Genomic DNA, 21502 nt, shown 5'->3' with positions numbered 1-21502 from the left:
AAGTTCCTTGACCATTTCAAGATTATTGTGAACATATTATTTGGGGTTGACATTTTAGGTGTTCCTGCGAGTGGTAAGAACATGGAGACGGTAGAGGAAAGTGTCTGCTGTCGGGAGCAAATGCGTGTGTGCGAGAGGAGCAAGCGGCTGCCTGACATTTCGTGCATCGCACAACACCGCGGCTTTCGATCAATTTGCTTGGACTTGAAAAGGCTAAAACCTTTCGCCCTTGTGTTTGTGCAATATGCTGCGACACACTGGTCAGGCATATCGACAAACAAGTCCCTGAGAGCTGTGTTTAATCAAAGTTTCTGCTGCTAAAAAAGTGTAAACAACGGCCACCAGGCGCACAAGCCGATACGGTCTACACGCAGTGACGTATTTCAGGCTTGGTGCTCAGCTGGAAGCTGGTCACGGGGCGTGCACATTTTTCAGTGGCGGGACGTTCAAATGTTGTATATAACAGGAGAACCGCATCCATTTTCCCAAAACGCTTAGGTTGACCGAATTATATAACCTTTGTTACATGTAATAAGTCTATGTTGTCTTTAAGTGTCATATCCACTTTAAAGAGAGCTAATGACTGCCAAGAGAAGACATGTGACATTGTATGAGAGAGTATGGTATGGCAGAGAAGTAAATGAGTGAGGTGCAAGATATGTGCAAGCACAGTCACCCCAGTCTGGTGAGGTTCAGGTTTCTTGTGGTCATCAAAATGCCTGACTTAAAGTTAGTCCTTTTGCCGGCAAAGTTGAAGTGACAGCACCGTCGCCCATGTGGCCCTGTGAGTCAAGCTGACATCTTACAGCTGCATCATTGCTAGTCACATGGGCCTTGTGGGAGTTCGGGACGCCGCCCGCAAAGGGGGCTTGAACACTGTGAATACCTGCTGGCAGGTCTTGTTATTTATTTATTTTTTCACGTCGTTACAAGTTTCGGCACTTTCCCGAACTGTAAACACAGGCAGTCAGTGAAATTTAGTCAGAGGACAAGCTGCATGTAAATGTGAACACAGCCTGTGAAAAACGGCTGTGGAGTGCAGCTTTTCTGCAAAGGCAGCATTGATAAATTCGCTGTTCATGCTGTTATGAAAAGTGATTGAATCCAAATAAGGGCATTTTTTTAACAGGTTGATTCACAAAAAGTGTACATCCATTCGCTTCATACGCAAGTTGCAGATCAGCCAGTGGGTTAACACACAACTGCTTTCCTTTAAATAGGCAATAAATCTATTTCACATGATCAATGTGATCCCTCTTTCTCTTAAAGCTTTACCTACTGAGGCTAGAAATTGATGATTGGTTATAATTTTTTATTATAGCAATAAAATTAAGAAATAATGTTCTATGTTTGTGTGCTTTGGTACCCTTTTCCAAGAGTACCTGAATTTCAATTATATTACACCTGATTAACTATTTATACACATTATTTGTAAGTTTTAGCATTTAAAATGAGAAAAAACACAAAAACAAACTTGATTTTTTTTTCAGTTTTTTAGTGAAAAATGATTGTTATGTAAAGGAAGTTTGGATTTCACATTTTAACAGGAAGCTGTAAGTGTTTACAATCAAAATAATTAATTTTGTGTGTCTAGAAATCAGAAACAGTGCAGAAACAGTGCAAAAGTAAACATTTTACAAGGCGAAAATACGCAAAAAGTAACCAATTTTAAAGTGCAGAACCAAACAATATGAATAACAACAAAGTGCAAAACTATATATAAATATATCAATTATTATCTGTATTATTAAAATGTGCAATAAATCACTCATTTGATCACTCATTTTGTGCAAAATTATACAATATGAATAAAACAATAAAGTGTCAAACTATATACAAATATATAACCAAGAATCAAAATGAGATCTAAACTACATCAGTCAGTGTGGTACTGTTTGTAACAGTTTCTGTCTGGCTGAAGACAGAGGCCAATTTTACAAAGTTTGCACATCCAGCAGGTTGACCTCTTGCAAACCTTGCAAGAACGCCGCCCCTTTGTGGTTCGCTGGTAAATTGGGTTTCCACTGCTTGTTGGCACCGGGCAGTGGCTTGTGGCTGATGGAGCCATCACACCCACACAAACACGCACACACACCTTCACAAATGACACTAACACCCTGCCTTTTCCTCAAAAATTACTACATTTATGTTTGCTGTCTGTCTCTGTACTTTTCTGTCACTTTTGCGCTCTTTTTCATACTTTTCCCTCGTTTCAAAAGTCACCAAACGCACTTTACCATAATATATGCAACATATAGCATACTGTTGGAAAGCACGGGTTCTTGGCTTGCTGTCAGTGTTGAAATTTTTCAGATTGAGGGCTTACATGAGAACTTACGGTAATGAGAAGCAGCGGCGCACTAGTGTGAAACTTCCGTGTTTTTCCTCTGCGTTATAACGTCACAGGCTTACGTTTACCGTAATACACCATATATCATTGGAAATCCCTTGGTGTTAGCTTAACAATGCACTTTGAATCATTCGGATTGGACAAACTATGGCGGAGTTACGGTAAAAAAAAATACGCATATGGAAAATATGGCGTGGGCGCCATCGCCGTAGATAAAGCGTTAAAATAATTTATTTTACACAGTGTGTCACATTGGAAAGTTGTACCTACTGCTGCTACACTGATTAGTTCCGAACACCAGTAATGTACATGATTCCATCTTCACCATTTTTTGTGGAACCGTTACACAGGCACATACAGGCCTAGCATGTACATTTTCAGTGCTTTCTGAAAAATCCTGCAACATATTCATATATTGGAATATATATCACCATGGGGGGAAAAAATTGCAATGTCATATTTTTCAATATCGTGCAGCCCTTGATCCAATGTAGTGCAACAGATAACACAATATTTACAGAGGAATCCTTCAAAAGGTGATACAAGCACCAAAGTTTGGACAAATACTCCTTAATCATTACTCTTTTGAAAAAACTGAATATCCACTTGAGTTTTTGATAGGTGGCCAGGTAGTGGCCAATTTAAGAATTACACAGGGGTCAAAATTAAAAAATGTTCCAATCATAGTGAAAGCTATATCACATTATTATCACTTTACCGAGGCGTTGCTAGGCCGGTATCGTAGATTTACATCGACGCTACCTGGCTATACCCACCCGCTGTGCGTAAACAAATGACATCATAGCGCGCAGCAAAAGAACTGTCCGCAGAGGGGAAAAAAAATGTCCACAGAGGAAAAGATAAAAAGGCGAGAAGTGTGTGTTGGTCCCAATATGGATATTCCGGATGATTTTCTCATGGATAGTACAACAATGAACAGCAGCCAAAGCAGCCAGCTTGATGAGGACGCACTGCCGAATTTGGAGAGCAGCCCTCACCAGCCGACACGACAAAAGTTAAAATGAGCCAACTTTTTATGTATGTGTTACGTGTTGTGTATCTCAGTAAGTGATAATAATGCAAATAACGTCGTGCGGTATGCATTCTCTGAGGCCCGACGTTCATGCTCAGTCGCCCGCAATGACAGATATTTGCCCGACTGAAAATGCATACCGCCCTCCAAAAGCATGTTATTGTATTATTATTTGTCTGAACGTAAATATTCCAAAAAGGTATAGTTTGGACTGTCTGTGACTGAATGTTATGGAGTTATGGTGTTAAAAACAGCAAGAATCCCAGAGCCTAAAACCAGATTAAAGACGAGAGGTGACACAGCATTTGCAGCAGCTGCCCCCAGGCTTTAGAATAGTCTCCCCTTTAATATTACATCATCCCCGTCCCTAGAGACTTAGGCTCTTTAAAAACCTATTTCTTTTTTCTGGTGTTTCCTAAACATGCAATTACATTTCTTCTGTTTTTTCCTGTTGCTTAATGCTGACAAATTTACCTTATTTGTAGTCTTTCGGCCCAAAAACAGGGTCACCCCTTTGAGTGTGGTCTGCTTGAGATTTCTTCCTCAGAGGGAGCTTTTCCTTCCCACTGTTGCCTCTGTGCTTGCTCTAGCGGTTGGTAAGGTTAGACCTTACTTATGCGTTGCACCTGAGGCAGCTTTGTTATGATTTGGAGCTATATAAATAAAATTAAATTAAATCAAATTCAATTATTTCTTACTACTTTTTACTCTTTATTTTACTTTGTCTTTTATCTGTTTTATTGCCTGTTGTAATTTTACTGTTATTTTTAATTCATTTAGTTATGATAAGGGTAAATTTGTGCCCATTTTTTAATTATGTACAGCACTTTGGTCGACTGTTGTCGTTTTAAACGTGCTTTAGAAATAAAGGTGGAGTTGAGTTGAGTAGAGAAGAATGGTAAAAAAAGGTCAACTTTAGTTTGTACAGGGGTCAGAAATTAAAGTTGCTCCACATATTGTAAAAAGTGATGCAAATTATTGGTTGAGTTAATAGGGTTTTAAAAAGGAATAGATTGCACCATGAGTCATGCTTAGTTATCATGTTACAGGGTAGCATATGTCACATGATGCTACAGAATTCAATGAACATTGACAATGTTTGACCTTTACCTTTAATTTAACAAAGTCAAAACCATTCCATTTATTAATCCAATTAGTTCGACCAATAATGTGCACCACTTTTCACCAATATTAGAGCAACTTTAACTGCTGACCCCTGTACAAACTAAAGCTGACCTTTTTTTTACCATTCTTCTCTACTCAACTCAACTCCACCTTTATTTCTAAAGCACGTTTAAAACGACAGCAGTCGACCAAAGTGCTGTACATAATTAAAAATGGGCACAAATTTACCCTTATCATAGCTAAATGAATTAAAAATAACAGTAAAATTACAACAGGCAATAAAACAGATAAAAGACAAAGTAAAATAAAGAGTAAAAAGTAGTAAGAAATAATTGAATTTGATTTAATTTGTGCCTGCACAGTCTCTTTGAGCAGGTAGAAAACAAACATGGAAAAACTTGTTTACTTATGTGGAAAGAGGAACCGTAACAAGTTTTCATCATCCATCAGAAACATATCTGGTGCACATATAATCAAGAGTGATGTTTTTTGTTTGTTTTTTAAATGCTTCACTGAAGGTGTGCTGGCTGTTATTTTTGCTGCGTCAGCACCGCACTATAGAACAGTGATACCGGCACGCACTGCTGATGTTCTATATGAATAAAGTAGACTTGTTGCGTACTGACTGTGAAGCAGTGTGTTAACGTACTTTTAAAACATGCATTGCGCTCTGTTCTGAATGCAGTCACAGCACTGTCTGACTGCTGACTCCAATGACACTGCAAAGTGATAGGAAATGCGCACAGCTATATATTGAATCAGGTTTCATTTACTCTACGTCAATCAATGAAAAAGGCCCAGAAACCTCACGGAAATATGTTGGTATTTGACCACATCTCCTTCTGAATGGGCCTGAAAATAATCTTGTCATTTAGGTCACGTTAGGTGCATGCTGCACTTGTCTGACAACTCCACGCACTCAGTACTGTCGAGCGGTCAAGCCTTACAGTTAGTTGAGTCCTGTAAACACATCGACATGATGCAGGGCAGTGCAGAACTACAAAATAATGATATTAGAGATTGTGCTTTTATTTGCTCCATGCACTGAAGGAGGAAGATGGTGAAAAGTGTGTAGCCGAATGGCCCAATTTATGTTCCAAGCAGTGATCCAGAGAGAAACACAGTACATCCATTTTGTTATGTTACAGCCTCATCCAGGGATGGGTGTGGTGTCTGTTTTCTGAGACACTCCTGTCCTGTGCACCGGCAACATCTCCTGTATATTCACTTTGTGAGCTGTTTTGGAATTTGTGTCTGTAGCATGGCCAAAACAGAGGGTCACCCCTTTGAGTCTGGTCTGCTTGAGGTTTCTTCCTCAGAGGGAGTTTTTCCTTACCACTGTTGCCTGTGTGCTTGCTCTGGGGGTTGGTAAGGTTAGACTTTACTTGTGTGAATTGCCTTGAGCCAAGTTTGTTGTGATTTGGCGGTACAGTGGTCGCTCGTTTATCGTGGGAGTTACGTTCTAAAAATAACCTGCGATAATGCGAAATCCGGGAAGTAGTCAGCGCTATTTTTTGCAATCATTATAGATGTTTTAAGGCTGTAAAACCCCTCACTACACACTTTATATGCCAGATTTGGCGCAGCTCCACACAGCAGACAGGAGGGCAGTGTGAGTGGCCCGCTGCTGCGTTTACCGAGCCCGCAGACTCAGTAAGTGCATCAGAGGCAGTGAGAGCATTCGTGGTGATGCCGACCGGTGCTGCGACCGGCCCGCCTGATAAGGACGCAGAACACAATGTGCTGTTATAAAAAAAAAAAAAGCATGCAAAATTGCACTAAAACAAATCCGCGAAAGGTGAACCACGTTATAGCGAGGGACCACTGTATATAAATGAAATAAATTGAACTGAATTGAAATGCACCTTGGGCAGCAATTACAGCCTCATGTCGTCTTGAAGACAATGTATCTTTGGACAGTTTTGTCCATTCCTCGTCGCAGTACCTCTCAAGCTCCATCACGTTGGCGCGGGAGCGTCAGTGTATAGCCATTTTCAGATCTCTGCAAAGATGTTCAATCAGATTCAGGTCTAGGCTCTTGCTGGGCCACTCAGGACATTCACAGAGTGATCCTGAAGCTACTCTCTTGATATCTTGGCTGTGTGCCATTATCCTGCTGAAAGATTAACCATTGCCCTAGTCCGAGGTCAACAGCACTCTGGAGCAGGTTTCCATCCAGAATGTCTCTGTACATTACTGCATTCATCTTTCCATCAGTCCTGACTAATCTTCCAGTTGCTGTCGCTGAAAAACATCCCCACAGCATGATGCTCCCACCACCATGCTTCACTGAAGGGACGGTATTGACGAGGTGATAAGCAGTGCCTGATTTCCTCCAAACATGACGCCTGGCAGTCACAACAAAGAGTTCAATCTTTGTCTCTTCAGACCTAAGAATGTTGTTTCTCATGGTCACAGTCCTTCAGGTGCTTTTTGGCAAACTCCAGGTGGGCTGCCATGTGCCTTTTACTAAGGAGTGGCTTCCATCTGGCCACTCTACCATACAGGCCTGATTGGTGGATTGTTGCAGAGAAAGGTTCTCCTCTCTCCACAGAGGATTGCTGGAGCTCTGACAGCGTGACTATTGGGGTTTTGGTCACCTCCTTCAATAAGGCCTTTCTCCTCAGATCGTTCAGTTTCAACAGGTGGCAAACTCTAGGAAGAGTCCTGGCGGATCCGAAATTCTTTCATTTACGGATGATTATTTCTTCGTTTTTTTTATTTTTAATAAATTCTTTAAAAAAAAAAGAAAAAAAAGTTTTTCACATTCTCATTATGGGATATTGTATATAGAATTTTGAGGAAAAAAGGAATTTCAGCCATTTTGGAATAAGGCTGTAACAGAACAAAATGTGGACAAGTAAAGCGCTGTGAATATTTTGATACACTGTATATATACCACAAAGTTTGTGCACAAGATATAATTTATTTGTACGGTTCAAACAATGAGTTCCCACGTTTGATAACTTTGTACACTACGTTGAGCTGAATGTACACACAGCATGCTAAATTGAGTGACACGGAGTGAGATGTTATTACTGTGTGTTCACATAAACAATAATAATAAAAAAATAATTTATTGAGCAGAGAATCAATTTTGTTTGCCCAGAGAGTACATGCACACAGACAAATGAAGGTTTCTGCCATATGCACTGATATAATCATTGAATTATTGATCTGTTGTGTGCAAATTAATCAGCCCAAATCAAACCATGGATGCATATCTTGCGTGCTCGCAATAGCATATTGAGCATTACAATTTTCTTTTTCTTCCAAATTTTTACTCTCTATCATAACTCCGGGGATCCATGACTGAGCTGAGGGCACCTTCACATGCACAACATGGAGGTCTGGTCCCTCAAAGGTGCACATCTTTTTTCTTGTGTGTGTGTGTGTGTGTGGGGGGGGGGGGGGGGGGGGGGGGTCTACGCTCCATGAAGATTTTCAACAACCTTACAGCAATTCTTTTGTGGAAGTCTGAAGGACATTGGCCACTGGTGAGGGTAATGAGTGGTACCATTCTCATGTTGTACCACAACATACTGATGTAATTTTAAGTCTATACCACACATTCCCACTGTGATGTTGATTGGCAACACCCTATTGTACACTACAGTGGACTACACTGTATGCCTATGTGTTGACCTTGCTGTAATTAAGACATTACACAGCAGATGCTGTCAGCTCATGGCAAAACAAATCTGAAGGATAGACTGTGGTGATGTAATATACTACGTAAAATACACTCAGGCAACAACTTAAATCTAGACTAAGACCAATGAAGCTTGTAAAATAGGGCTTGTAGTTAGGCATGCTGGAAGCACACACTGTGGTTTCCCACAATCATAAAAAACTGCAAGGTTAGGTTACCCCTGAGCATGAGTTGTTGTCATTTGGACCTGGGAGTTCAACAGCTGCGGACGACTTGGAGCCAAACCCCAGGCGTGCTCAGCTCAATGGGACAACAGTCACGGCCCTGTCCGCTACACTTGAAGATGTTGTCTTAAGTGCTCCGTCTTGTTGTTACAGCAATCCCAGTCTTAGATAGCGGAGCCGTATTGCCCAAGACAACCTGAAGAAGACTGTCAGCATTCTTCACATCACAGGGGCAGGTTTTTCTTGTCACAACTCTCAACAGCCTCTCAGTAACTTTATTGTGAATTCCAACATTGAATGTCATGGAAAATTGACAATTTCAATGTTAAATTCAAGTCTGAACAGACTGCTAAACCCAAACCTAAACACTGAGCACTGAAACTGACAACCTATGACACAATTACGACTCTCCTTGGTGTTAAATGGTAAATGGTAAATGGACTGCATTTATATAGCGCTTTTCCATCTGCATCAGATGCTCAAATAATGCCTCACATTCACCCCGATGTGAGGGTGCTGCCATACAAGGTGCTCACTACACACCGGGAGCAACTCGGGGATAAAGGACCTTGTCCAAGGACCCACAGAGATTTTCTGGTAAGGCTGGGATTTGAACCGAGGATCCTCTGGTCTCAAGCCCAACGCTTAACCACTAGACCATCACCTCCCCCACCTATGTCACATTGCAGTTACTTATGGTGCAGTGACACGAGCATGACTTTGATTCATGGACTAGCATGACGTGTTGTGCTGGAGCGTAAACACATCTTTAACTGGTGCAGACTGAGCGTAAGAGGCGCACCGGTGCGTGCTATTGTGAGCAGAGAATTTTGAAGCGTTCAAAAAATCTTTCACACACAAATGTTGTGAAATTTCTTCATGACGTGCAGCTGTCAAGTGGAGTAAAGAAGAAGTGAACTGAGCGAATGATCAGCAGATCGCATCAGAGCGCAGCTCGTTTGAAGGATTATAACAAGAAGTTAAATGTGTTATAAACATACTTTAACAGCTGTACACAAGAAGGAAAGAACACACAACTGATTTACAAAGACATGACAATGTAAACATGACAAATAATTACCTTTTTAGACGGCTGAAAATGCTTTATTCAGCTTGTGCGCGTGAACGGCACCAGCTGAACCCTCCTCTGTGATTCAGGAAGCAATTACAGCCGTTTTCAGTGGCCAATTTGCAGAGAAAATGATTAATCCACCAAGAAATACACAGCATCCAGTGCAGAGCACGTGGCACCCGGCAGAACAAAGAACGGCATCCAGAAGGGATCACAGTGGGTGGGATCGTCACAACGGCGGGTGTGCTAGTGCATGAATCAAAACCATGCTCGTGTCACTGCGCCTTTAATGGAAGACATACTCTCAACATAGGATTATTCAAATTGGATGTAACACATTGCCTACTGTGCCTTCCCAGTCTCTATTGTAAAGTGCCTTCTTTAGCTATATTGATTTGCATTTTTACCTTTTATAGGGATACTATGTATACCTTGTAAACATACATGCAAGCCAGCTGCTATCGATAACAGAGCTGGCTTGTTACTACACGGGTAAAGGTGCCCTGATACATGCACGACTTTGACCCGCAAACTTACACGCACATCATCATGATGATCTAAATGGTAAATCGACTGCATTTATTGATGCCTTTACGGAGTCAAATCTTGTGCGTAATTGCGTTCTCGCTGGGGAGGCCAAGATTTCGTTGTCAGACAAAACAAGCGGCAACTTGTTTGCAACATTGCGTCGTTATGGAGGTGAGTTCAACCAAAATATGTATTTAGGTGTTTAGCTAAGAGAATCGTGAGTCTTTAATGTGAGTTTTATATATAAAAAAAAAAAAAGTGTGTTGCTGTTAGGGTTGTGTGTTGGGAACCGGTTCTTTTCGGGTATCCTTAAGAAATGATTTGATCCATCGACATCAATAGCATTTTTGTGTATCGATTCCCTTATCGGTCCTTTAGAGTGGCCGTTGTTTTTGGGGATGTTTGTCAGGAAAATTATCATTTCTTTACATTGATTACACACCCTGCAGTGGGTCGGTATAATCAACTATTTCTACAGCTTTGCTTTGCTTTGAACCTTGAACGACTAAAGCAGTACTTTGATCTTCGATCTGCTGCTTCATTGGTTCTTTGTTTTATTTTGCTTTATCTTCATTTTTCCCTGCTAAATCCCTAAAGAGCATATGTCTGTGAGTAATAGTTACCTTTTTTATGTTAAACCGACCTGTTATGGTCTTTTGAAACAGTTGATAGATGTATTTTATAACTTAAAAACGGGACCGATGCTAACGTGTTAGCATGTCTATGGCATTTTCAATGTTAAAGTTAGCATTAAGCTGAGCCATTATCAAGCCTCCCTCCACAATGCGCAAAGGATTCTGGAATACTCTAAAACTGTGAATATAGTGCTTCTCCATCTGCACCAGATGCTCAAAGCGTTTTACACATCAATGTCTCACATTCACTCCGCTATGCAAGGCACCCACGACACACCGGGAGCAACTCGAGGATTAAGGACCTTGCCCAAGGGCCAAATGTCCACCCACTGTGGTCCCAGCTGAATGCCATGCTTTGTTCCACTTAATGCCCCGCATTGTGCGCTGGACACTGCATATACAAAATAATTATTTTGCACTGGATTAATCATTTTTTCTCAGAGTTGGCTGTTGAAAACACCTCTAATCGCTTCCGGAATCATAGAGGACCATTTCAGCTGGAGCTTTTTTTTCCTTCTCTCTTTCCTGCGCTTCATAAGGTGGAGAATGTATCTGGAACCATCGAACAGGTATTTGTCATGTTTATACTGTAATAGCTTGCATGTTCTTCCCTTCATATGAGTAGCTGTAAAATTATGTTTATGATAGATTTAGCATTGCATTACAATCTTTCAGACAAGTTGTGCTGTGATGTCGTGTGCAGACGCAATCACATGCAGTGTTTTTGAATTGTTTGCGCAATGTTCGCGTGAAGTTCACATTATTAATGCAAGTGTGCAAAATTTTCTTTGCGCTCATGCATGAAGCCGCATACAGTTTACAACAGTTTACAACGAGTTTGAGACGTGTTTACTCCTGCATGAGCAAGTGTGCGAATCTAAGTTGTGCAAAGGTCAGGGCACCTTAACAAACAGGGAGGCTTGCAAGATGAGCTTCAATCACAATCATCCAATTCAGATGGATAACTTGTAATGAAACTTGGATGTGTTACTATGACTTACAGTGCAAACAGGAAACAATGGAGAAGATCCATGTTGGATGTCCAAATCCCAAAAAAGATCAAGAAATCAAGTTTCACTTCTGTGATTCATACCAAATGGAAGTACAGAACAAATCAGTTTCTTGAGCATATGCTACCAGGTGTTTGCTGCTGCATCCCAAAGAAGACAAATGAGACCTCAGCACCACACCAGTCTAGAGCCTTATGTGGTTTCATACTGAATATTTTAGCAGGAATTAGAATCTCAAATTTTCCAACAACTCCTGTTGGGTATATATATATATATATATATATATATATATATATATATATATATATATATATATATATATACACGAGGTCTGTTAGAAAAGTATCCGACCTTATTATTTTTTTCAAAAACCATATGGATTTGAATCACGTGTGATGGGCATCAGCCAAGCTTGAACCCTCGTGCGCATGTGTGAGTTTTTTCATGCCTGTCGGTTGCTTCATTCGCCTGTGAGCAGGCTTTGAGTGAGGTGTGGTCTACCCCTCTCGTCTATTTTTTATTGCGAATAAATGTAAGAATGATTTGGATCTTTGCTGCATCAATTTTTTTCCAGAAACTGTAAGAGACCTCCAGGTGGACACCGTTCGAAAAATTAATATGGCTTTCAGGGACGATTTTATGGGGATTAAACAGATTAAAGAGTGTTACTGCCCCTTTAAGGACGGCCCACAACTGCTGAGAGCGCAGCGCGCTCCCAGCGCCGATGGACAGACTGACACCCCGTACAAACAACCAGATCATTTCCAACGTGAAAGCTTTGTTGATCCGGGACCTCATCTGACTTTCACAAAAAGGCAGAAGATGTGGACATCAGCACTTTTTCCGGCACATTCCACCGTTACAGGAGTTTTTTTTTCATGGAAAAAGAAGCCGAGGGATGCGCCACGGAGCCGTTCATTACGCGGGACAAAACCACCTCGGTGTTGGTCTCTCAGGATGGCTTAAAGGTGGATTTCAGACGGATTCCGGTTGCTTTCCAGTCGTGTGAATATCCGATTGTGATTGTGCATGAGCTGGACATGCCAGAACATGTCCTGTGAGGCTTCATCACGGCGTTTCTTTTCGCCATGCAGCTCCGCCGCGATGCGTGGAATTCCTCCGCCTTTGTTCCTCTTTCCATGACAAAAACTCCTGTAACAGTGAAATGTGCCGTTCATTTCTAAACTGGATGCTGTCTTGATCCGGTATGTCCTCTGAGTAGCACAGGAATTGTGAAAAGACGTGGACATCAGCACTTTTTCGGCACATTAAGACAGACATGCGGAGGAGTTCGGCGCGTCGTGGTGCAGCTGCTCGGCGCAAAGAAACGCTGTGATGAAGCCTCACAGGACATGTTGGGGCTTGTCCAGCTCAATTTCTCGGATATTCACACGACAGAAAAGCAACCGGAATCCGTCTGAAAGCCACCTGAAAGCCGTCCTGAGAGACCAACATCTAGGTGGTTTTGTGCCGCGTCAAGAGCGGCAAAAAAAAACCAAAACCGGAATTGGAATCCGTCTGAAATCCACCTTTAGGCCGTCCTGTGAGACCAACACCGAGGTGGTTTTGTCCCGCGTAATGAACGGCTCCGTGGCGCGTCCCTCGGCTTCTTTTTCCATGAAAAAAAAACTCCTGTAATGGTGGAATGTGCCGGAAAAAGTGCTGAAGTCCACATCTTCTGCCTTTTTGTGAAAGTCAGACGAGGTCCCGGATCAACAAAGCTTTCACGTTGGAAATGATCTGGTGCTTTGTGCGGGGTGTCAGCCTGTCCATCGGCGCTGGGAGCGCGCTGCACTCTCAGCAGTTGTGGGCCGTCCTTAAAGGGGCAGTAACACTCCTTAATCTGTTTAATCCCCATAAAATCGTCCCTGAAAGCCATATTAATTTTTCGAACGGTGTCCACCTGGAGGTCTCTTACAGTTTCTGGAAAAAAATTGATGCAGCAAAGATCCAAATCATTCAAACATTTATTCGCAATAAAAAATAGACGAGAGGGGTAGACCACACCTCACTCAAAGCCTGCTCACAGGCAAATGAAGCTACCGACAGGTATGAAAAAACTCACGCATGCGCATGAGGGTTCAAGCTTGCCTGATGCAATCGCACGTGATTCAAATCCATATGGTTTTTGAAAAAAATAATAAGGTTAAGGATACTTTTCTAACAGACCTCGTGTGTGTATATATATATATATATATATATATATATATATACACACAACCCCTGGCAAAAATTATGGAATCACCGGCCTCGGAGGATGTTCATTAAGTTGTTTAATTTTGTAGAAAAAAAGCAGATCACAGACATGACACAAAACTAAAGTCATTTCAAATGGCAACTTTCTGGCTTTAAGAAACACTATAAGAAATCAGGAAAAAAAAATGTGGCAGTCAGTAACGGTTACTTTTTTAGACCAAGCAGAGGGAAAAAAATATGGACTCACTCAATTCTGAGGAATAAATTATGGAATCACCCTGTAAATTTTCATCCCCAAAACTAACACCTGCATCAAATTAGATCTGCTCGTTAGCCTGCATCTAAAAAGGAGTGATCACACCTTGGAGAGCTGTTGCACCAAGTGGACTGACATGAATCATGGCTCCAACACGAGAGATGTCAATTGAAACAAAGGAGAGGATTATCAAACTCTTAAAAGAGGGTCAATCATCACGTAATGTTGCAAAAGATGTTGGTTGTTCACAGTCAGCTGTGTCTAAACTCTGGACCAAATACAAACAACATGGGAAGGTTGTTAAAGGCAAACATACTGGTAGACCAAGGAAGACATCAAAGCGTCAAGACAGAAAACTTAAAGCAATATGTCTCAAAAATTGAAAATGCACAACAAAACAAATGAGGAACGAATGGGAGGAAACTGGAGTCAACGTCTGTGACTGAACTGTAAGAAACCGCCTAAAGGAAATGGGATTTACATACAGAAAAGCTAAACGAAAGGCATCATTAACACCTAAACAGAAAAAAACAAGGTTACAATGGGCTAAGGAAAAGCAATCGTGGACTGTGGATGACTGGATGAAAGTCATATTCAGTGATGAATCTCGAATCTGCATTGGGCAAGGTGATGATGCTGGAACTTTTGTTTGGTGCCGTTCCAATGAGATTTATAAAGATGACTGCCTAAAGAGAACATGTAAATTTCCACAGTCATTGATGATATAGGGTTGCATGTCAGGTAAAGGCACTGGGGAGATGGTTGTCATTGCATCATCAATAAATGTACAAGTTTATGTTGATATTTTGGACACTTTTCTTATCCCATCAATTGAAAGGATGTTTGGGGATGATGAAATCATTTTTCAAGATGATAGTGCATCTTGCCATAGAGCAAAAACTGTGAAAACGTTCTTTGCAAAAAGACACATAGGGTCAATGTCATGGCCTGCAAATAGTCCGGATCTTAATCCAATTGAAAATCTTTGGTGGAAGTTGAAGAAAATGTTCCATGACAAGGCTCCAACCTGCAAAGCTGATCTGGCAACAGCAATCAGAGAAAGTTGGAGCCAGATTGATGAAGAGTACTGTTTGTCACTCATTAAGTCCATGCCTCAGAGACTGCAAGCTGTTATTAAAGCCAGAGGTGGTGCAACAAAATACTAGTGATGTGTTGGAGCGATCTTTTGTTTTTCATGATTCCATATTTTTTTTCCTCAGAATTGAGTGATTCCATATTTTTTCCCTCTGCTTGGTCTAAAAAAGTAACCGTTACTGGCTGCCACAATTTTTTTCCTGATTTCTTATAGTGTTTCTTAAAGCCAGAAAGTTGCCATTTGAAATGACTTTAGTTTTGTGTCATGTCTGTGATCTGCTTTTTTTCTACAAAATTAAACAACTGAATGAACATCCTCCAAGGCCGGTGATTCCATAATTTTTGCCAGGGGTTGTATATGCGCGCATGTGTGTATAAACTGTCTTATTTTAAGGCATTTAATATCTCGAGATACCACAATTGTTGGTGCTATGCTGCATGTCAGAAAGACTGAGCTCATACTGTACACCCTGATGGAAATTTAACATTCTCTTGGACTATTCTTCCTAATTCGCAATACGATCCGTCTTTCCTGCTTGTGACATTTCCCAAATAATTATATATAAATACAAGCCGCTGTTTTACAGATAATTCTTCCACATTCAATAGCACAATCATTTTTCACCTCTGACTCCTCAATCTTGTCTCTTATTACAAACAATCACTCTGTCAATGTGGCTATTATCGTGACTTCTCCAGGGTTAGATTACCTTGGGCACTCCACCTTTACTATTACTGCCAGAGAAAGACAGAGTGAAGGCAAGTGTCAATAGACCGTAAACATTATGGTACAAAAGATCCTAAGATTTTGCTCATCTTGTAAAATTTGAGCATTTGCAACTGTGCACTTGTGAAAGAGGTTGATGATTGGTGCATTTTGTTTTAACTCTTTATAATATATGGGTATTTCTGACCACTTTTCTGTCAAAAACATACTGAATCCCTTTGACGCTTGAACACATATAATAAAGGAGAGATTCACTTTGTAGTAAATAACAGACGAGCAACGTACCTACACTGACTTGAATATGTGAAAACAAATGTGTCAAAACAGTTGAGGAATGTAATTTAGCGTAGCACTTGATGTCTTCCATTTGATAAAAAGTTCTGGAGCAATGTTTCAAGACTGAAATCGCTCATTTGCAGTACTGACGAAAAGTTGTGATATCATCCACAACCAAATGCTCTATCAATTCTTTAATTATTCTGGTTACCTTAGCCTGCAGTCCATTGGGTGGCACTGCTCTCCACCAAGTCATTACAAGTCTATATCCAATGAGAAGCTCTTTCTGTAAGAGAGCGCTCCAAACACTAACTTTTCATTCGGTCATCTCAAAAACCTTATGTACATCATTCACTGAGGTGAATATGCTCATACATGTTTCCTGCATCGGGAGCCTCTCCATTAGTGACGCACGGGTCAAACTGTAACCTGTAAGCTCCAGTGGGCAAACCTGCGAGTTAGGCGGGTGTGGGTTAAATTGGTAAGAAAATATTGTGGGTGTAGGCTTGGTAGGTGAAAAGTGACAAAGCAGGGTTACCACTAATTAATTAATGATTTAGAGATATATTACAGGCTTTCGAAAGGACATACAGTGGGCTAAGATATGATTACTCTTCCTATTACATACACATACACACACACCAGAGGGTGCACTCTGCGCTACTAAATATTGTAAGCATTTATGTTGTGTTCATGTTGACAGGAGAAAAACCATCCTACCAGTCATCACAGCAGAATTCCTGCTGTCTGCAACAAAGTACGAAGCGGCCATTTTGTCAATATTAACGACAGACAATAATTTACAACAGAGGGTGTGTGCACTACACTGCTTGATACTGTCTGCATGAAGTAGTATAACCTATATTTTACAAATCTCACTGTAGCCAATCATAACTGTGAAATATTAATTATAATACATTTACGGTCTGCTAGTACTCTGTTTTGTCTAAGGAAAACCTGTAGCCTCCAGGTGCCACATGTCACGTTTTTTTTCTTCTGCAGGCCTCCTGTCTTATGCACCAGCATGGATTCCCAAAATCTCCCCAAATTGCCTGTATAAATTCCTGTATTGTCTATTGTGTCGGTAGCATGGCCCAAGCAGAGGGTCACCCCTTTGAGTCTGGTCTTCTTGAAGTTTCTTCCCCAAATCAGAGCGACTTTTTCCTTACCACTGTTGCCTGTGTGCTTGGTCTAGGGGTTGGTAACGTTAGACCTTACTTGTGTGAAGCGTCTTGAAGCAACTTTGTTGTGATGTGGTGCTATATAAATGAAAATAAATAGAAACTGAGAGAGACAGAGAGAGAGAAAGCACTCATGTAATATACTCTAGTAACACTAGTGATAAGGACTCCATTGCAACACAGACCCATTGGCTTTTTCCCCACCCCTCCATGGGCTGGGTTTGGGTTATTAATCAGCACATATTTTTAGGGTCAGTCGGTGTGGATGGTGCTTTAAAAAATCTTTACCTGTGCGTCATTACTCTTCAAGCCAACAGAGCCTCCTAATGACATTTTTGCCCATTCAGTGGCAACAAGAAGTGGTTTACTTGAAGGTTTTTACCTTGCCCTGTCCAATAGCATTATGCAGTTGGTTAGTCTACAACTGTGTTTTTGTTCTAAATTAATATTTGCACCAATTACTTCCGTTTTTGTCCAAACTGAAAAGATGAACCCCAAAACATCTGCAATGGAGCCTAGTTTAAAAAATGGTGGTGTTCTCCTGTAAAGCATGTGGTTATGTGGCTCCATACTTTCACAGAAAGACAAGTTTTGAAAGTGGCATTTTAGATTACGTTATGACATGTTTGTCTATAATGTCACTTGTTCACAGAATTAGCCACAGTTTCAGTGGTTTCCTGTTGGCCACAAAGTTCTGAACATCATGAAACACACACACAAATGCCAGAACAAATTTTATAGAGGCACACTGGTAGTTGTACAGCCACTGCACCACCTGATGTCAGTGAGGTTGCTGCTTACCTCAGTGGGTACATGGTGACAAGAAAACTACGAAGCTATCCGGGGAGGAAGCCCTGGGTTTACACTGAGTTGGAAGCAAATGTGAATTATTGATCCATGTTCTTAGTCAGCCCTAATGAACACATAAGAGTTCTATTAATTACACCTATTGGAGTCTTATGTTTTTACTGAGGGTAAGTTCATCACTATATTAATAGCAAAAAGGTAAATCAATCAGAACATCACCAACATTATTTTCCAGTTTACTTCTCTTTACACAATACGGGCAGCAGGAACTATTTGGAATCAATGCAACACACATTTTTATCCAGCCTCTTGAAGAAATTGCTTTCCCTGAGAAGTTAGGCTAATAAGGGACACATTAATGTTGAAAAAACATAGTTGGAAAACAACCCTATAGAGTAGATCCAGGGCAATTTCATCATAAATTACTTCCCTGGACAAAGTTCATCTTTGAGTCACCCAGAAGAGCCGGCTTCTTGATGGTAATAGATGACTTCTCTCAGAACAACCTGGCTAGAGGTATAAAGAGGTGAAAGTTGGAAGACGAGCACTTTGTTCAATGAATAGAGTGCACCAAGAAGCAACAATAGCAAGCGGGATTAGATGAATACACACAATTATGGAGTAATCTGACAAGTGAGCTTTAAGGCCCGTGAGGAGAGAAAATAAGCATAGGTGCAGCTTTAGACTCTCTGAACTTTAGGCCCAAATCTCTGCAAATCAGCAATTGTACAAATAGAATTGCAAAAGAGGCATTCAATAAAAAACCACAGTTCTGAAATTCATGTGCATGAACAGTTGATGCATAGGTTATTTGGTCTGCTGGAGAAAGGTGATTCTTCAGAAAAGCATAACAGATTGTATGATCGACTAACATTTGCAAAGCAGCACAAAAGACTGCACAGAGATGAAAGGTCATCTTATTGTTGTTGAGATTTTCCTGATCACTTCCCGTTTTTCTTTTGAAAACAAAATCAGAGCATGTCTGACTTTATGTTCAAGTTTAGCAAACAGATGAATTTCACTGACATTACTCAGGGTTTTTCCTGGTTCAATTTCTATTTATTTTCATTTACACTCAACAAAAATATAAACGCAACACTTTTGGTTTTGCTCCCATTTTGTATGAGATGAACTCAAAGATCTAACACTTTTTCCACATACACAATATCACCATTTCCCTCAAATATTGTTCACAAACCAGTAAAAATCTGTGATAGTGAGCACTTCTCCTTTGCTGATATAATACATCCCACCTCACAGGTGTGCCATATCAAGATGCTGATTAGACACCATGATTAGTGCACAGGTGTGCCTTAGACTGCCCACAATAAAAGGCCACTCTGAAAGGTGCAGTTTTATCACACAGCACAATGCCACAGATGTCGCAAGATTTGAGGGAGCGTGAAATTGGCATGCTGACAGCAGGAATGTCAACCAGAGCTGTTGCTCGTGTATTGAATGTTCATGTCTCTACCATAAGCCGTCTCCAAAGCCGTTTCAGAGAATCTGGCAGTACATCCAACCAGCCTCACAGCCTCACATTTAGAATTTAGTATTTATATAGTATGAGTGACAAACAGTACTCTTCATCAATCTGGCTCCAATTTTCTCTGATTGCTGTTGCCAGATCAGCTTTGCAGGTTGGAGCCTTGTCATGGACCATTTTCTTCAACTTCCACCAAAGATTTTCAATTGGATTATGATCCGGACTATTTGCAGGCCATGACATTGACCCTATGTGTCTTTTTGCAAGGAATGTTTTCACAGTTTCTGCTCTATGGCAAGATGCATTATCATCTTGAGAAATGATTTCATCATCCCCAAACATCCTTCCAATTGATGGGATAAGAAAAGTGTCCAAAATATCAATGTAAACTTGTGCATTTATTGATGATGTAATGACAGCCATCTCCCCAGTGCCTTTACCTCACATGCAGCCCCATATCATCAATGACTGTGGAAATTTACATGTTCTCTTCAGGCAGTCATCTTTATAAATCTCATTGGAACGGCACCAAACAAAAGTTCCAGCATCATCACCTTGCCCAATGTAGATTCGAGATTCATCACTGAATATGACTTTCATCCAGTCATCCACAGTCCACGATTGCTTTTCCTTAGCCCATTGTAACCTTGTTTTTTTCTGTTTAGGTGTTAATGATGGCTTTCATTTAGCTTTTCTGTATGTAAATCCCATTTCCTTTAGGCAGTTTTTTACAGTTCGGTCACAGACGTTGACTCCAGTTTCCTCCCATTCGTTCCTCATTTGTTTTGTTGTGCATTTTCGATTTTTGAGACATATTGCTTTAAGTTTTCTGTCTTGACGCTTTGATGTCTTCCTTGGTCTACCAGTATGTTTGCCTTTAACAACCTTCCCATGTTGTTTGTATTTGGTCCAGAGTTTAGACACAGCTGACTGTGAACAACCAACATCTTTTGCAACATTGCGTGATGATTGACCCTCTTTTAAGAGTTTGATAATCCTCTCCTTTGTTTCAATTGACATCTCTCGTGTTGGAGCCATGATTCATGTCAGTCCACTTGGTGCACCAGCTCTCCAAGGTGTGATCACTCCTTTTTAGATGCAGACTAACGAGCAGATCTGATTTGATGCAGGTGTTAGTTTTGGGGATGAAAATTTACAGGGTGATTCCATAATTTATTCCTCAGAATTGAGTGAGTCCATATTTTTTTCCCTCTGCTTGGTCTAAAAAAGTAACCGTTACTGACTGCCACAATTATTTTTCCTGATTTCTTATAGTGTTTCTTAAAGCCAGAAAGTTGCCATTTGAAATTACTTCAGTTTTGTGTCATGTCTGTGATCTGCTTTTTTTCTACAAAATTAAACAACTGAATGAACATCCTCCGAGGCCGGTGATTCCATAATTATTGCCAGGGGTTGTACCTATTTTTTTTTCTCAAACTTTGTGATTTTGCTCTTTAATGTAACAGTATCCGTAATAAAATTTGAAGTAAGTAAATAAAATGCAAGAAAGTTATCATAACTGTTATTATTATTTCAATCATTTATTTCATTTTAATTGTTGATTCATTAAAAGACCAGAATTTAGGTAAGGATCATTCCACAGAACAGGGGCACAACAAGAGAAAGCTCTATGACTCACAGACTTCTTATTCACCCTAGGGACACAAAGTAGCCCTGCACCATGAGAATGAAAAGCCCGGGCCGGTACATAAGGCTTAATTAGGTTAGCCAGGTAGGGATGTGCCAGCCTGTGAACAATTTTATAGACTAGTAGCAGAACCTTAAACTCTTATCTCACTGGGACAGGAAGCCAGCGAAGGGATGCCAAAATGGGTGTAATGTGGTGGAA

Source organism: Thalassophryne amazonica, chromosome 13 (assembly GCF_902500255.1).
Source record: "Thalassophryne amazonica chromosome 13, fThaAma1.1, whole genome shotgun sequence".
Taxonomy (NCBI): domain Eukaryota; kingdom Metazoa; phylum Chordata; class Actinopteri; order Batrachoidiformes; family Batrachoididae; genus Thalassophryne; species Thalassophryne amazonica.
The sequence above is the reverse complement of the archived record's forward strand: the minus strand, read 5'-3'. Positions refer to the sequence as shown.